The sequence below is a fragment of the Schistocerca piceifrons genome, chromosome 1 (assembly GCF_021461385.2).
Source record: "Schistocerca piceifrons isolate TAMUIC-IGC-003096 chromosome 1, iqSchPice1.1, whole genome shotgun sequence".
Taxonomy (NCBI): domain Eukaryota; kingdom Metazoa; phylum Arthropoda; class Insecta; order Orthoptera; family Acrididae; genus Schistocerca; species Schistocerca piceifrons.
The window spans coordinates 309,656,845-309,673,365 of record NC_060138.1 but is presented as its reverse complement, the minus strand read 5'-3'; the positions used below and the strand labels follow the sequence as shown (position 1 = coordinate 309,673,365).

General features: G+C 43.6%; 1 non-coding gene across 1 annotated transcript; it reads left to right on the top strand.

The window, feature by feature from the left end:
• Positions 1-14,231: 14,231 nt before the first annotated feature.
• Trnat-ugu lies at positions 14,232-14,306 on the top strand. The gene has a single exon. It is a non-coding gene; the product is annotated as a tRNA-Thr (tRNA).
• Positions 14,307-16,521: the final 2,215 nt, after the last annotated feature.

Here is a 16,521-nt window from a genome sequence, read left to right as displayed (position 1 = left end):
CGGGAATGCCCAAGTCCGCGATTATACTTGCGAACCAAGGTACTACTCTCTCTTCTTTCTGAACGAGTCGAGTCTTCTTGACCCGGACAACAGACTTAAGTGGGCAGCAGCGGAGACTCACTTGGAGTTGAAAGCGAGTATACCGAGCTCATTTCTGATGTCGCCGAAAACGCAGTGGCAATATTACAGCTCTAATTTAGCTTCTAACGTCGAGTTTTAAACATGTGGTACACCCTTCAGTGAAGCTACTTAAGGAAAACGAAAGTGGTGTCCTTTGTTGTTTCGACCTTTCCGTGTTAACAAAACCAAGGTAGCGAGGAGAGGGGAGGTACCGCGTGGTGGTGGTGATGGTGGGGATAGAACTGAAGAGGGCAGTTGTTGGGGCACTTCGTGTAACAAAACACGCCGCCGGCATTGCATGCGGGCGCCGCATATTTTAGTGGTATGGCTATATTCCATCCGTGGCCTCGCAGCGCCTCGCCTGTTTCCGCAGGTATTACCTCCCTCATCCATTCCATAAGCGGCTAAAAAGTCTGCGCCGAGGCCAGTGCAACGTGAGAGCCCGCTATCTCGTATCGGAAGTTCCGTAACAATATTTCAGCACTTAATTCTTTAGGGGTCACACCGGTTAAAACTCCCGAGGATAAAAGAAGAAAAATATCCGAGCATTAGTCTAATTTTTAAGGCGGGCTGTGTTTATCTAGCACAGTAGACTATACTTGATTCAATTAAGGAGATATATCTTCTCGAGGCTTATGACAAATGGCTGATTATATCCGTGTGAAGGAGAAAAAGACACACCGACTACACTGAAATACTGCTTACGGAAGCTATTCATCACTAAGAAAAAGGTGGATACATTTCTTGCTGTTTAGAGGCACTGCGTTCTTAGGAGCCAACCTGGAATGTACGACACAGTTTATGATACAAAGGGTGTTTCCGAATTCCCATTACGTAGTTTGAAGATTGTAGCGGTGTGAAGGAAGTATAATTCTGAACAGAAACTCCCCTTCAGAAAAGTCACTGTCTGTTACCGTCATACAAGAACAAACTTCAACATGTCTTTTAGGGGAACAAGAAATAGTAGTTCACTATGATTCTAGTGTGGTTCATGGTGTGGGTTCCTGTTGTCATGTCCTAGTTCATGAACCACGGGCAACGTATGAGTGGCCAAGTAAGTGGTCCTGACAGTCAGGACCACTTACAGTCAGGATACCAGTTACATTGGAATAAGGCTGGGCATCTCGGACATATTCTGAGTCGTGGTCACCTTTGTGCTCAGACGGCAAAGACTACCAAATCCACCGGTTAGTCCCTCAACCGTTAGGGGTAAAACCCAATGGGACCCGGGGCAAGTAAGGCTAGCAACCTGCTTCCCTGGTACTATAAATATGATGCTGGCAACAATCAGAGCAAAATGTCTCGGACTTTTGGAGGTGACGGAGCCCCACTTCCAATTGACAAACCAGGGACTCCTAAGATACGACTCGGCAAGCGAATGGTAACGAGATGGGGAGTTATTATTATCAATGGGGGCTACTCTGGGAAGAAGGTAGAGTTGGCAGAGGCTGGAAGTAAGATGGGGTTGGACGTTTTAGCTGTTAGTGACATTCGGGTAAGGGGTGAGAAAGAAGAGGAAGTGGGAGAATACAAGGTTTACCTGTCAGGAGTCAAAGCAGGAATAGCACAATGGGGTGTAGGGCTTTACATCAGGAAAGAAATGGAATCCAGCGTAGTTGCAGTAAGATACGTAAACGAACGACTGATGTTGATAGATTAGACAGTATCCAACAAGAAAATTAGGATTGTATCAGTAAATTCGCATTGTGAAGGGACAGATCAAGATAAGATGGATAGTTTTTATGACGCACTCAGTGACATAGTTGTTAGAGTAAAGGACAAGGACAGTGTTCTGCTCATGGGTGATTTTAAAGCCAGGATTGGAAATCGAACAGAAGGGCATGAAAAGGTTATGGGGAAATTTGGAGAGGATATGGAGGCCAACAGGAACGGGAAACAACTCTTGGATTTCTGTGCCACTATGGGGTTAGTAATCACAAATTCATTTTTTAAACATAAGAACATTCACCGGTATACTTAGGAAGGCAGGGGAACCAGATCTGTCATTGACTATAAAATAACAGATCAGGAATTCAGGAAGGCTGTGAGGGACACACGTGTATTCATGGGATTCTTTGATGACACTGATCACTATTTAATCTGCAGTGAAATTGGTATTGTGAGGCCGAAAGTGCAGCAGCTCAGGTCCATATGTAGGAGGATAAGAGTGGAGAAACGTCAGGATAAGGAAATCAGGCACAAGTACATAACAGTGATCTCAGAAAGGTACCAGTTAGTTGAATGTAGGCAATTGCAGTCATTGGAAAAGGAATGGACAAGGTACAGGGACACAGTACTAAAAAATGTCTTGGAACAGTAGTGTGTAAAGGTAGGATGAAGCAAACAGCTTGGTGGAATGACACAGTCAAGGCAGCCTGTAAAAGGAAAAAGATGGCGTATCAAAAATGGCTACATACTAGAACTCAGGTAGACAGAGAAAAGTATGTTGAAGAAAGAAACAAAGCCAAACAGATAATTGCAGCATCCAAGAAGAAATCTTGGGAAGACTTTGGAAACAGGTTGGAGACTTTGGGTCAAGCTGCTGGAAAATCATTCTGGAGTGTAATTAGCAGTCTTCGAAAAGGGGGTAAGAAGGGAATGACAAGTATTATGGACAGGTCAGGAAAACTGCTGGTGAATCCTGTTGATGCCTTGGGCAGATGGAGGGAATATTTTCAAGAGTTGCTCAATGTAGGTGAAAATACGATGGGTAATGTTTCAGATTTCGATGTAGAATGGGATAGGAATGATGATGGAAATAGGATCAAATTTGAGGAAGTGGAGAAAATGGTCAATATATTGCAGTGGATGAAATTAAGTCGGAACTCATCAAATACAGTGGAATGTCAGGTCTTAAATGGCTACACAGTATAATTGAAATGTCGTGGGAGTCGGGACAGGTTCCATCAGACTGGACGAAAGCAATAATCACACCAATCTTTAAACATGGAAACAGAAAGGATTCTAACAACTACAGAGGTATCTCTTTAATCAGCGTTGTGGGTAAAATCTTCTCAGATATGGTTGAAAGGAAAGTGCGAGTATTATTTGAGGACAAATTGGATGAAAATCAGTGTGAGTTTAGGCCTCTTAGAGGTTGTCAGGACCAGATCTTTAGCTTACGCCAAATAATGGAGAAGTGTTACGAGTGGAACAGGGAATTGTATCTATGCTTTATAGATCTAGAAAAGGCATATGACCGGGTTCCTAGAAGGAAGTTATTGTCTGTTCTACGAGATTATGGAATAGGAGGCAAACTTTTGCAAGCAATTAAAGGTCTTTACATAGATAGTCAGGCAGCAGTTAGAGTTGACGGTAAATTGAGTTCATCGTTCAGAGTAGTTTCAGGGGTAAGACAAGGCTGCAACCTGTCTCCACTGTTGTTCATATTATTTATGGATCATATGTTGAAAACAATAAACTGGCTGGGTGAGATTAATATATGTGAAAACAAAATAAGCAGTCTCGCATATGCAGATGACTTAGTTGTGATGGCAGATTCGATTGAAAGTTTGCAAAGTAATATTTCAGAGCTAGATCAGAAATGTAAGGACTATGGTATGAAGATTAACATCTCCAAAACGAAAGTAATGGCTGTGGGAAAGAGATATAAACGGATTGAGTGCAAAATAGGAGGAACTAAGTTAGAACAGGTGGACGGTTTCAAGTACTTAAGATGCAGATTCTCACAGGATGGCAACATAGTGAAAGAACTGGAAGCGAGGTGTAGCAAAGCTAATGCAGTGAGCGCTCAGTTGCGATCTACTCTCTTCTGCAAGAAGGAAGTCAGTACCAAGACTAAGTTATCTCTGCACCGTTCAATCTTTCGACCAACTTTGTTGTATGGAAGCGAAAGCTGGGTGGATTCAGGTTACCTTATCAATAAGGTTGAGGTTACGGATATGAAAGTAGCTAGGATGATTGCAGGTACTACTAGATGGGAACAATGGCAGGAGGGTGTCCACAATGAGGAAATCAAAGAAAAACTGGAAATGAACACTATAGATGTAGCAGTCAGGGCGAACAGGCTTAGATGGTGGGGTCATGTTACAGGCATGGGAGAAGCAAGGTTACCCAAGAGACTCATGGGTTCAGCAGTAGAGGGTAGGAAGAGTCGGGGTAGACCAAGGAGAAGATACCTGGATTCGGTTAAGAATGATTTTGAAGTGATAGGCTTAACATCAGAAAAGGGATAAATGTTAGCACTGAATAGGGGATCATGGAGGAATTTTATATGGAGGACTATGCTCCAGACCGAACGCTGAAAAACATAATCAGTCTTAAATGATGATGATGATATGATTCTAGTTACCACATTTGTAACCACTTGTCTAATATGGTAAAGATGCTCAGTTCGAGTGTCTGGAGCAGCAACAAATAAGAATGTACAGAGGGGGGAAGAAGAAATAGTAATTTACAATGGTCAGAGTTATCACATTTGTAATCATGTGTCTAATATGGTAACGATTCTCAGTTCTTGTGTCCGGAGCAGCAACAAATAAGGATGTAAAGAGGGGGGGGGGGAGAGGGGAGAGTGAGAGAGAGAGAGAGAGAGAGAGAGAGAGAGAGAGAGAGAGAGATACCGTACGATGACGCCAATTTGCTTGTCAGACTGCCGGTATAAATCAAATTCCACAGTGAACTGCATTATCACTAACAAGGGCTTGGAGGTATGCACGCACAGTGTTGTCAATAATCAAGTTGGTGATGCAGCGTGTTTCTTTAATCCTTTAAGTGATCCAGGTAAATGTATACATCACTAGACCTAAATGTTGTTTACTGTAGAAAATCGATGTTATTGTTTTAAATATATTCACAATAGTTTCTCTGATAAGTATGAACATCACTTGCATGCTTCTAAGTCGATAGAATTGAGATATCACCGAACAAGTGAGTAATGGTGTGACTTTTTACCGATGATCTTTGAGTCATCCGTCTTTGGAGCTGGCATTTGTCGCCAGTGTATTTACTCATCGGACATCTTTTAATATGAAAGACGGTAAGCATAATCCACAGGAACATTTTCTACATTATGAAGTATAAATTCAGTATGGAAGCTGTGTGTAAGGATATCTACAGCTAGATTTCTTTCGCTCCGTACATGAAAACATAAAGACTGTCGTGAATTCAGTTTCTAGCTACATCCAATTGTACATCTACATCTACATTATACGCTGCAAGCCACCCAATGGTGTGTGGCGGAGGGTCGCTCCAGCCCTGTTCCAATCGCGAATAGCGCGTGGTAGGAATGACTGTGGGTAAGCCTCTCCATTGGCTCCAATTTCTCGAATTTTCTCCTCGTGGTCAATACGCGAAATGTATTTGGGGGAAATAATATGTGGTCCTACTCCTCCTGAATAATGCTGTCCCGAAATTTCAATAGTAAATCTCTCCGTGATGCACAATACCTCTCTTGTAACGTCTGCCATTGGAGTTTGTTTAGCATCTTCATAACGTTCTCTCGCCAGCCAAACCATCCCATGACGAAACGCGCCCCTCTTCGTTCGATCTTCTCTATCTCCTCTATCAGTGCTACCTGATAGGGATCCCAGACAGATGAACAGTACTCAAGAATCGGACGAATAAGCGCCTTATAAGCCACTTTTTTCTTGAATGAGTTACATTTTCTTAATATTCTTCCGATGAATCTGAGCCTGGTGTCGGCTTTTCTCACTATCTGTTTTATGTGGTCATTCCACTTAAGGTCGCTCTGGATAGTTACACCTAAAGATTTTACAGCAAACGCTGTCTCCAGCTCTTGTCATCAGTAGTGTACCTGTACAGTAGTGGATAACTTTTCGTATGTATGCCCCATGTGTTACATTTATTTATGTTCAGGGTCAACTGCCAGAGCCTGCACCATTCATCAGTTCTCTGCAGGTCGTTCTACAAATTCGTGCTGCCTTCTGGCGTTGCTACTTTTGTATAGACATCTGCATCGTCTGCGATTAGGCTTAAAGACCATCCGACGTTTTCTACTAGATCATTTATGTATACAGGGTGGTCCATTGATAGTGACCGTGCCAAATATCTCACGAAATAAGCAACAAACGAAAAAACTACAAAGAACGAAACTCGTCTAGCTTGAAGGTGAAAACCAGATGGCGCTATGGTTGGCCCTCTAGATGGCGCTGCCATAGGTCAAACGGATATCAACTGCGTTTTTTTTTAAATAGGAACCTCCATGTTTTATTACATATTCGTGTAGTACGTAAAGAAATATGAATGTTTTGGTTGGAACACTTTTTTCGATTTGTGATAGTCACAAACGTATAAGTACGTGGTATCACGTAATATTCCGCCAGTGCGGACGGTATGTGCTTCGTGATACATTCATTAACCGTGTGAAAATTGACCGTTTACCAACTGCGGAAAAGGTCGATATCGTGTTGATGTATGGCTATTGTGATCAAAATGCCCAACGGGCGTGTACTATGTATGCTGATCGGTATCCTGGACGACATCATCCAAGTGTCCGGACCGTTCTCCGGATAGTTACGGTTATTTAAGGAAACAGGAAGCGTTCAGCCACATGTGAAACGTCAACCGCGACCTGCAACAAATGATGATACCCAAGTAGGTGTTTTAGCTGCTGTCGCGGCTAATCCGCACATCAGTAGCAGACAAATTGCGCGAGAATCGGGAATCTCACAAACGTCAGTGTTGAGAATGGTACATCAACATCGATTGCACTCGTACCATATTTCTATGCACCAGGAATTACATGGCGACGACTTTGAACGTCGTGTACAGTTCTGCTACTGGGCACAAGAGAAATTACGGGTCCATGACAGATTTTTTGCACGCGTTCTATTTAGCGACGAAGCGTCATTCACCAACAGCAGTAACGTAAACCGGCATTATACGAACTGTTGGGCAACGGAAAATCAAAGATGGCGGCGACAAGTGGAACATCAGCGAACTTGGCGGGTTAATGTACGGTGCGGCGTTATGGGAGGAAGGGTAATAGGGCCCCATTTTATCGATGGCAATCTAAATGGTGCAATGTATGCTCATCTCCTACGTAATATTCTACCGATGTTACTACAAGATGTTTCACTGCATGACAGAATGGCGATGTACTCCCAACGTGATGGATGTCCGGCACATAGCTCGCGTGCTGTTGAAGCGATACTGAATAGCATATTTCATGACAAGTGGATTGATCGTCGAAGCATCATACCATGGCCCGCACGTTCACCGGATCTGACGTCCTCGGATTTCTTTCTGTGGGGAAAGTTCAAGGATATTTGCTATCGTGATCCACCGACAACGCCAGACAACATGCGTCAGCGCATTGTCAATGCATGTGCGAACATATGGAAGTCGAACTATTCGCTGTTGAGAGGAATGTCGTTACACGTATTTCCAAATGCATTGAGGTTGATGGACATCATTTTGAGCATTTATTGCATTAATGTGGTATTTACAGGTAATCACGCTGCAACAGCATGCGTCCTCAAAAATGATAAGTTCACAAAGGTACATGTATCACATTGGAACAACCTAAATAAAATGTTCAAACGTACCTACGTTCTGTATTTTAATTTAAAAAACCTACCTGTTACTAACTGTCCGTCTAAAATTGTGAGCCATCTTTTTGTGACTATTACAGCGCCATCTATCACAAAGCGATTAAAGTGGTCCAACTAAAACATTCATATTTCTTTACGTACTACACGAATATGTAATAAACTGTGGGGGCTCCTATTTAAAAAAAACGCAGTTGATATCTGTTTGAACTATGGCAGCGCCGTCTAGCGGGCCAACCATCGCCCCATCTGCATTCCCCTTTCAAGCTAGACAAGTTTCATTCTTTGTAGTTTTTTCGTTTGACGCTTATTTCGTGAGATATTTGGCCCGGTCACCATCAATGGACCACCCTGTATTGTAAACAGCAACGGTCCTATCACACTTCCCTGTGGTACTCCGGATACTAACTTTACATCTGTCGATTTAGTTGCATTAAGAGCGACGGGTTGAGTTCTATCTCCAAGAAAGTCTTGAATCCAATCGCAAGTCTGCTCCGATACTCCGTGAGCTCGTATTTTTTTTTCATTAAATGGCAATGCGGGACGGTGCCAAATGCCTCACTGAACTCAAGGAACACGGCATCAACCTGAGCGCCGTTGTCCATTGCGCTTTGGATCTCATTGACGGAGGGAGCGAACTGAGTTTCGCTGGATCTCTGTTTGCGGAACCCATGTTGACTTTTGTAGAGGAGGTGTACATTTTCCAAAAACATCATAATTCTTGAGCATAAAATATGTTCCATTATTCTACAACAGATTGACGTCAACGATATTGGTCGATAATTGTGTGGATCTGTCTTACGGCCTTTCTTAAAAACGGAATGATCTGCGCTTTTTTGGAGTCGTTAGTTACATTTCATTACTCAAGCGATCTACGATAAATTACTACTAGGAGGGGAGCAATTTCTATCGCATAATCTTTATAGAATCTTATAGGTATCTCATCTAGTCCTGAGGCCTTTCCACTACTAAACGATTGCAGCTTCTTTTCATTTCCACGATCGATTGTCTCAGTATCTGCCATTTCAGCGCTCGTACGACTATTGAAAGGAGGGACTGTGTTACGATCTTCCGCGGTGAAACAACTTCGGAAGACTGAATTCAGTATTTCGGCCTTTTCTCTGTTATATTCCGTTTCGGTGCCGGTGTGGTCCCTCAGAGAATGAATAGACGATTTTGACCCATGATTTTACATACGACCAAAATCTCTTAGGGTTTTTACTCAGGTTGGTTGACAACGTCTTACTTCAAAAATCGTTGAACGCTTCTCTCATTGCTCTCCTTACGTTAATTTCCGCTTCGTTCAGCTTTTGTTTGTCAGCTAGGTTTTTACTTCCCTTCAATCTGAGGAAGTGCTCTTTGTTTAAATAGCGCTTCTCTGACACGGCTATTAAATCACGGTGTCTTTCCCATCCCTTAAAACCTTACTCGGTACATACTTCTCTAGGGCATATTGAACGATGCCTTGGAATTTTTTTCCATTTGTTCTCCACATCTTCGTCCTCATCACCGAATATTTGATGCTGACTGCTGAGATATTCTGAAATTTGTATCCTGTCACCCTTGCTGAGCAAATACATCTTCCTACCTCTTTTTAACATTCCTTGTAGGATTCGTCGTCATAGATGCTGTCACAGGCTGGTGATCACTGATACCTTCCTCTACGTTAACTGATTCAATAATTTCAGGTTGCCAGGAAGTGTAAGACGTTATCCTCACGAGCTCGTTCTCTAACTAGCTGCTCAAGGTAATTTTCAGACAAGACATCAAGATAAATGCCACACAAGTTCCTGTCTCTGGCACCAGTTTTGATGGCATAACAGTCCCAATCTATACCCGGCAAGTTGAAGTCACATCCTATTACAGCGGCCTGACCAGGCAAATTACTAATGATATTTTGCAAATTCTGTCTGAAGCCCTCTACAACTACAGATTCTGACCCAGATGGTCTATAAAAGTATCTGATCACGATTTTTGGCCGTTCTTTGACACTCAGTTTCACCCGGAGTAATTCACATTCGGAATCCGTGATAACCTCGCTGGATTTTTTACCGCAATAAACACGCCACCACCATTGGCGACTAACCTATCCTTACGATAAACATTCCAATCTGAACTTAGGTTTTCCTTGTCATTGACGTCTGGTTTCAACCAGCTTTCTGTTCCCAATACTATCTGTGCATTATACAAGGGTTATTCGGAAAGTAAGGAACGATCGGTCGCTAAATGTAAACCACAATGAAAACCAAATGCAGTTTTGCACAGGTGTGTAGGGTAGTGTCTCTAGTATGCCCGTGTATCGCGTTACTTCGTTCGATTTAGTTCTGAGCACACAGGGAGCACATAGAGGTAGCTAGAAGTCGGCCGGAGTGGCCGTCCGGTTCTAGGCGCTACAGTCTGGAGCCGAGCGACCGCTACGGTAACAGGTTCGAATCCTGCCTCGGGTATGGATGTGTGTGATGTCCTTAGGTTAGTTATGTTTAATTAGTTCTAAGTTCTAGGCGACTGATGACCTCAGAAGTTAAGTCGTATAGTGCTCAGAGCCATTTGATTAATTTTTGAGATACCTATAACAATAGTGTTTCCCGCCAAGTACGAGGGCCTGGTGAGAAATGTCGCCTGAAGCTATGCAGCCAACATTACGTAACTGTCGTGCGTTTTCTTCTTCAAGACAATTCTCAGCCGAAATCTGGAGGGGCAATGAAGATGCTGCTGCATCGATTTCAATTGGAAATGTTTGATTACCCACAATACAGCCCGTAATTGTCTCCCTCTGAGTTTCATCTCTGCTCACATGAACCGCTGGCTACGAAGACAACATTTTGGCACAGACAACGAGCTGTAGGTCAGCGTAGAGAATTGGTGGAAAGCACTGGCGGCTGCCTTCTATAACGAGGGTATTGGAAACTTTGTACAACGCTACGACGAACGTCTAAGTCGGATCGGCGACTATGGAGATAAGTAACTGGAAGTTGTAGCTAACTGTTGCAAATAAAACAGTTGTGATTTTCACTGTGGTTTCCATTTCGCGACCTATCGTTCCTTACTTTCCGAATAGCCCTCGTAACTTTCAGTACTGATTATATGCTGTGAGATGCTGCTTCTGATGAAGAATGAAAATTACAGATAATATTGTTTCATAAATCGTCATTAAATTGTTAGCCGCTGAGAGAATATAAATTATTTCCGCTGACATTGGACATGTAGGATGATTACTGAAACTGTAACAGCAGGAAACAGTTTATACTCAACCTCGAGTGTATCAGACGTACCATTTACTCAATTGTGATAGGTTTCTATAGTTAGAAGGATCATAGTGACATTCGTGGATGTCTCTTTTAGATCTATAAAAGTGACGTCGTGTACCTTACATAGATCCATGGTAGACGAATTTCTGGCTAATGGTGTAATGAACTGCTGGGAAGAGGTTGCATAAGAACACGCAGACAAATGAGAATTTGGAGGAGGCTCTGGTGTAGAAGATTTAGCTACTGCGTGTAATGTTTCGAACGCTACTACAGCAGTTAATGTTGGTCTGGGTAACAAAGTGTTAAGTACAGCTGCAGTAGGCAGCACTTGAAGACTCATTTTATGGAAGTCGTAATACTGCCTATGATACTGAAGAGGCTGCAAAAGTACTATAGATTAATATGAATGCTCTAAAGTTGGTTGTGGCCTCTTTCCTTTCGGAAAAGTTTTGCTCCTGAGGACAAATGCTTACATACGGAAGTCGGTATTAGCGATATCCTGCTGATTTTTTCAAACTTACCAGTGAAAGTACTGGAGATGATTTTGTGCTCCTGGTTCATTGGGATGAACATTTATCACCACATAACACATGGTGGCTTGGAAATACATAATAAATTGAGAAATTTTACAGATTGCTATCCCCAGAGACTACATACAGACATGTATTTTATTGTTCTGCAGGCTAGGCCATTTTGGCACTGAAAGGAATAAACTCTGTTAGTGTTTACTCTTTCATCTTTTGCGCAGTAACGATTGCTTCGTTGATCAAGCTACTTCGTGCTCCCCATAAAATTCACATCCACAGTGGTCGAATATGTTTAAAGCATTCTCATGCTGTGAACAGATGTAACCTCAAGAGTTTTCTGTATGTTGTATTTTATAGAGTATAGACGTGATTTTTGTTAGATGTAATCGAATAACCCACTAGAAGGAAGTACAAAAGACGTAGAAGACGTAGTTCAGTGCCCATAAAAAAAATCTGAATTAATAATATTTAGCGATGGGTTGGGACCACAAACATATAGTTATTTTTATGTCTAATTCGACTCTGAACCTTGTGCACTACGACCGTATTATTGTCAACATGCGTTAGATAAATGGCAGCATCGGTCGTAAATATTGAAATCCTTTACTTTAGAAATCGATTTCGGTCACTGTGTGACCATCTTCAGTGTTAACAATACACGAGAACCATCAGACATAAGAATCCTAACATAACCGTGGCCCTATTTATAACCACTATCAAAAAATACAGAAACAGAAAAATGTACACAAATATACAGATTATCGTACATATCAAATTATTCGATTCTTGTAGGGCCATATCATAATAGCACAACATTTTCCATGAGGTGTAACATGTACGGTGATGATTACTTCCAACAGATATCTGCACTTCTACTGCGTACAGTAAGTTCTGAACTTACAGAAGAACCTATCATGCTACGTTAGAAGTTAACCTTAACAGTTGCCGGTCCAACGTATAGTGAGCTTGTACCTTACACAGTCAACTAGCTAAACTCAGTACTGCCAAAACAAGCGTCATAGTGCCTTCTGTATTCCAAGGCGTACAACGCTCGGACATCGAATACAACAAATACCATCAATAGCAAACCAAACCCTACACAAAAAATTATTGTCTGACGTCATAGCAAAACTGTAAAAACACAGTACAGACATAATAATAAAAAATACAATAATGTTACCCCCACTGACGTAGTACAAGATAAAATTTTGTAGGAATATATTTAACGCAAAAGCTTATAGTGATTTCTTAAAACTAAATACATAAAAGCTAACATAAGCAACAGCGTTTTAACATTTCGAAAAACATCGATTAAATGTAGAAACATTAACCCTTTACAATAGACATTACGCCCTCTCTTATCATACTCAAAGACTTGACCAACCTAATGGCTGACATTATCAGCGTAAATTTTAACAGGCATTTATGAAAAGCAATAAAAAGACGTTACCAATTACACAATAATCTCCCGCATGTTATACCAGACCTTTAATACTGCTATTTTTCATGTGAGCAACTGACGTTAAAATGCAATAAAGACAGAGTGGGTGACTGTGGTAACTTCAACGAATATAAACAGGCATATGCCAAATATACATTGCTAATAGGGCTCAAAAATAAAACTAATTTTCACCATTTGCTATTAGGAAACCGGTTAAATACCTCATAGCAAAAGATTGCTGAAGAAGAAGCTTGCCTAAATATATACCAAGTTTATGTTCACAACGTGAATCAGCGTATTGCATTGTATACGAGCACCATACAGGCTAATTTTCCTTCTCGTTGCTGGCTTTGTGGATGATTTTCTTGCCATGCGTTAGGCAGCTCTGGAAGTGCTCCCAAAAATTGGTAGTTTTTGTGACTGTTTGCGTGTTAAGCAACGTGCAATTACGAGATTTAAAATTGCATGAAATCTGCATCTCCTCAGGGAGGTCGCGATACCCTTTTTCTCCCCTGTGCAGAAAGGTAAGCTGCTATGTTAAGTCACGAGGAGCATGGCCCATATCAATCACATATGCAGCAAAGACGGATCTATCGCCAAAACCCTTCCTATCGAGCGTAACATGCTCACTATATCTTAAAATTTTGTCACAGTCATGGACAAACGAGAGACAGTATGGTTCAGTATCCCTGAATGGACAAGAGATGTCACGACAATGCTAGATCGCGTGCTGCATAAGCGATACTTTGGATGACCGGCGATCTCCGATGGACGGCTGTATCCGAATCCATATACATCGTGACATAACGACATGATCTGCATTTACGTGGATGTTTGGAGGATACCTGTGTAGTTCATTGAGTGTCTGAAAATGTGGTGTAATGATCAAATTCAAGAGCCTATGAACGTGCATTGATATCGCAAAAAAAGGAAAAAACTGTTAAGGCATCGGAGAAAGAGGATAGCGGCCTTGATTAACAGTCAATACGTCATGGTTCCTGGATTTGAACCACACCACTGCCTACATTTTAAGTAAATTTATCAGCAGTGGTGGTGGCCGAAGAAGACTACTGACATAAGACTTATATGGATATGGTATCTGTACTTTCGGACATGTATCCATATAAGTACATGTATCCATATAAGTACATAGATCTGGCAATACCGGCCATGACCTTCCTCTTCTGTGCGGATGCACACATATTCCCCGAACTCTTACGGGACTTGGTAAGAATGTCTTCCACGTGTAATGAGTATGTTGGGGTGGGACATTGCGAATATAGTGTGTGGACATATAAGGTGAGACTGTGGGTCTCGTGGGAGGCGTGCGCGAGATAGTACCCCCAGTCGCGCTATCCTCTGTGCCCTCGGTGGTTCAGCTGGATAGAGCGTCTGCCATGTAAGCAGGAGATCCCGGGTTCGAGTCCCGGTCGGGGCACACATTTTCACCTGTCCCCGTTGATACATATCAACGCCCGTCAGCAGCTGGAGGTATTAATATACACTTCTGGAAATTGAAATAAGAACACCGTGAATTCATTACCCCAGGAAGGGGAAACTTTATTGACACATTGCTGGGGTCAGATGCATCACATGATCACACTGACAGAACCACAGGCACATAGACACAGGCAACAGAGCATGCACAATGTCGGCACTAGTACAGTGTATATCCACCTTTCGCAGCAATGCAGGCTGCTATTCTCCCATGGAGACGATCGTAGAGATGCTGGATGTAGTCCTGTGGAACGGCTTGCCATGCCATTTCCACCTGGCGCCTCAGTTGGACCAGCGTTCGTGCTGGACGTGCAGACCGCGTGAGACGACGCTTCATCCAGTCCCAAACATGCTCAATGGGGGACAGATCCGGAGATCTTGCTGGCCAGGGTAGTTGACTTACACCTTCTAGAGCACGTTGGGTGGCACGGGATACATGCGGACGTGCATTGTCCTGTTGGAACAGCAAGTTCCCTTTCCGGTCTAGGAATGGTAGAACGATGGGTTCGATGACGGTTTGGATGTACCGTGCACTATTCAGTGTCCCCTCGACGATCACCAGTGGTGTACGGCCAGTGTAGGAGATCGCTCCCCACACCATGATGCCGGGTGTTGGCCCTGTGTGCCTCGGTCGTATGCAGTCCTGATTGTGGCGCTCACCTGCACGGCGCCAAACACGCATACGACCATCATTGGCACCAAGGCAGAAGCGACTCTCATCGCTGAAGACGACACGTCTCCATTCGTCCCTCCATTCACGCCTGTCGCGACACCACTGGAGGCGGGCTGCACGATGTTGGGGCGTGAGCGGAAGACGGCCTAACGGTGTGCGGGACCGTAGCCCAGCTTCATGGAGACGGTTGCGAATGGTCCTCGCCGATACCCCAGGAGCAACAGTGTCCCTAATTTGCTGGGAAGTGGCGGTGCGGTCCCCTACGGCACTGCGTAGGATCCTACGGTCTTGGCGTGCATCCGTGCGTCGCTGCGGTCCGGTCCCAGGTCGACGGGCACGTGCACCTTCCGCCGACCACTGGCGACAACATCGATGTACTGTGGAGACCTCACGCCCCACGTGTTGAGCAATTAGGCGGTACGTCCACCCGGCCTCCCGCATGCCCACTATACGCCCTCGCTCAAAGTCCGTCAACTGCACATACGGTTCACGTCCACGCTGTCGCGGCATGCTACCAGTGTTAAAGACTGCGATGGAGCTCCGTATGCCACGGCAAACTGGCTGACACTGACGGCGGCGGTGCACAAATGCTGCGCAGCTAGCGCCATTCGACGGCCAACACCGCGGTTCCTGGTGTGTCCGCTGTGCCGTGCGTGTGATCATTGCTTGTACAGCCCTCTCGCAGTGTCCGGAGCAAGTATGGTGGGTCTGACACACCGGTGTCAATGTGTTCTTTTTTCCATTTCCAGGAGTGTAGTTCTAATTTTACTGGCATAAGAAGTCACCCCTTACTGCCAACATCATTGTCAAAGAGGGTGGGGGAGCGGCCAGAGGTTCGGGACTCTCTCTTGTCCTTCGTGTGTGAGACTGCCTCCAAAAGCCGGAATAATCAGCTATTAACAACGGCATAAGGATGCAGAACGCAATGGAAACCAATGCATTCAATACGCATAACGTGTATACAAAGGACATGTGCTCTCTGCCCGCCTGCTTAGCTGAGTGGTAAAATGCTTGCCTCCCATGCGTTGGGCCGGGTTTCGATTCCGGGCCGGATTGGAGATTTTGTCCGTTCGGGGACTGGGTGTTGTGTTGTCGTCATCATCATTTCATCTTCATCACCGGCCGCAAGTCGCCCAATGTGGCGCCGGTTGAAATAAGACTTGGCGGCCGAAGCCGACTGGGACATCCTCGCCAACAATACCATACGATCATTTCATTTTTCATGTGGTCTGTAGCTGAAAAGAAGTGATGATCTCTCCATTGGAAAAATATTCCAGATAACTCCCCCATTTGGAACTGCCGGAGGGGACTGCCAATAGGCAGGGATAAATAGCGAAAGAATAATACACTTTCGTAAGATGACAAGATTTTGCATCTTACAATGCTTTCGAAGCACACTATGATAAAGAATTATATGGAGTTTTAATGTCATTTGAACGGAGCACGGCCGTTTTATTATGAATACAGAATATGACTGACATTG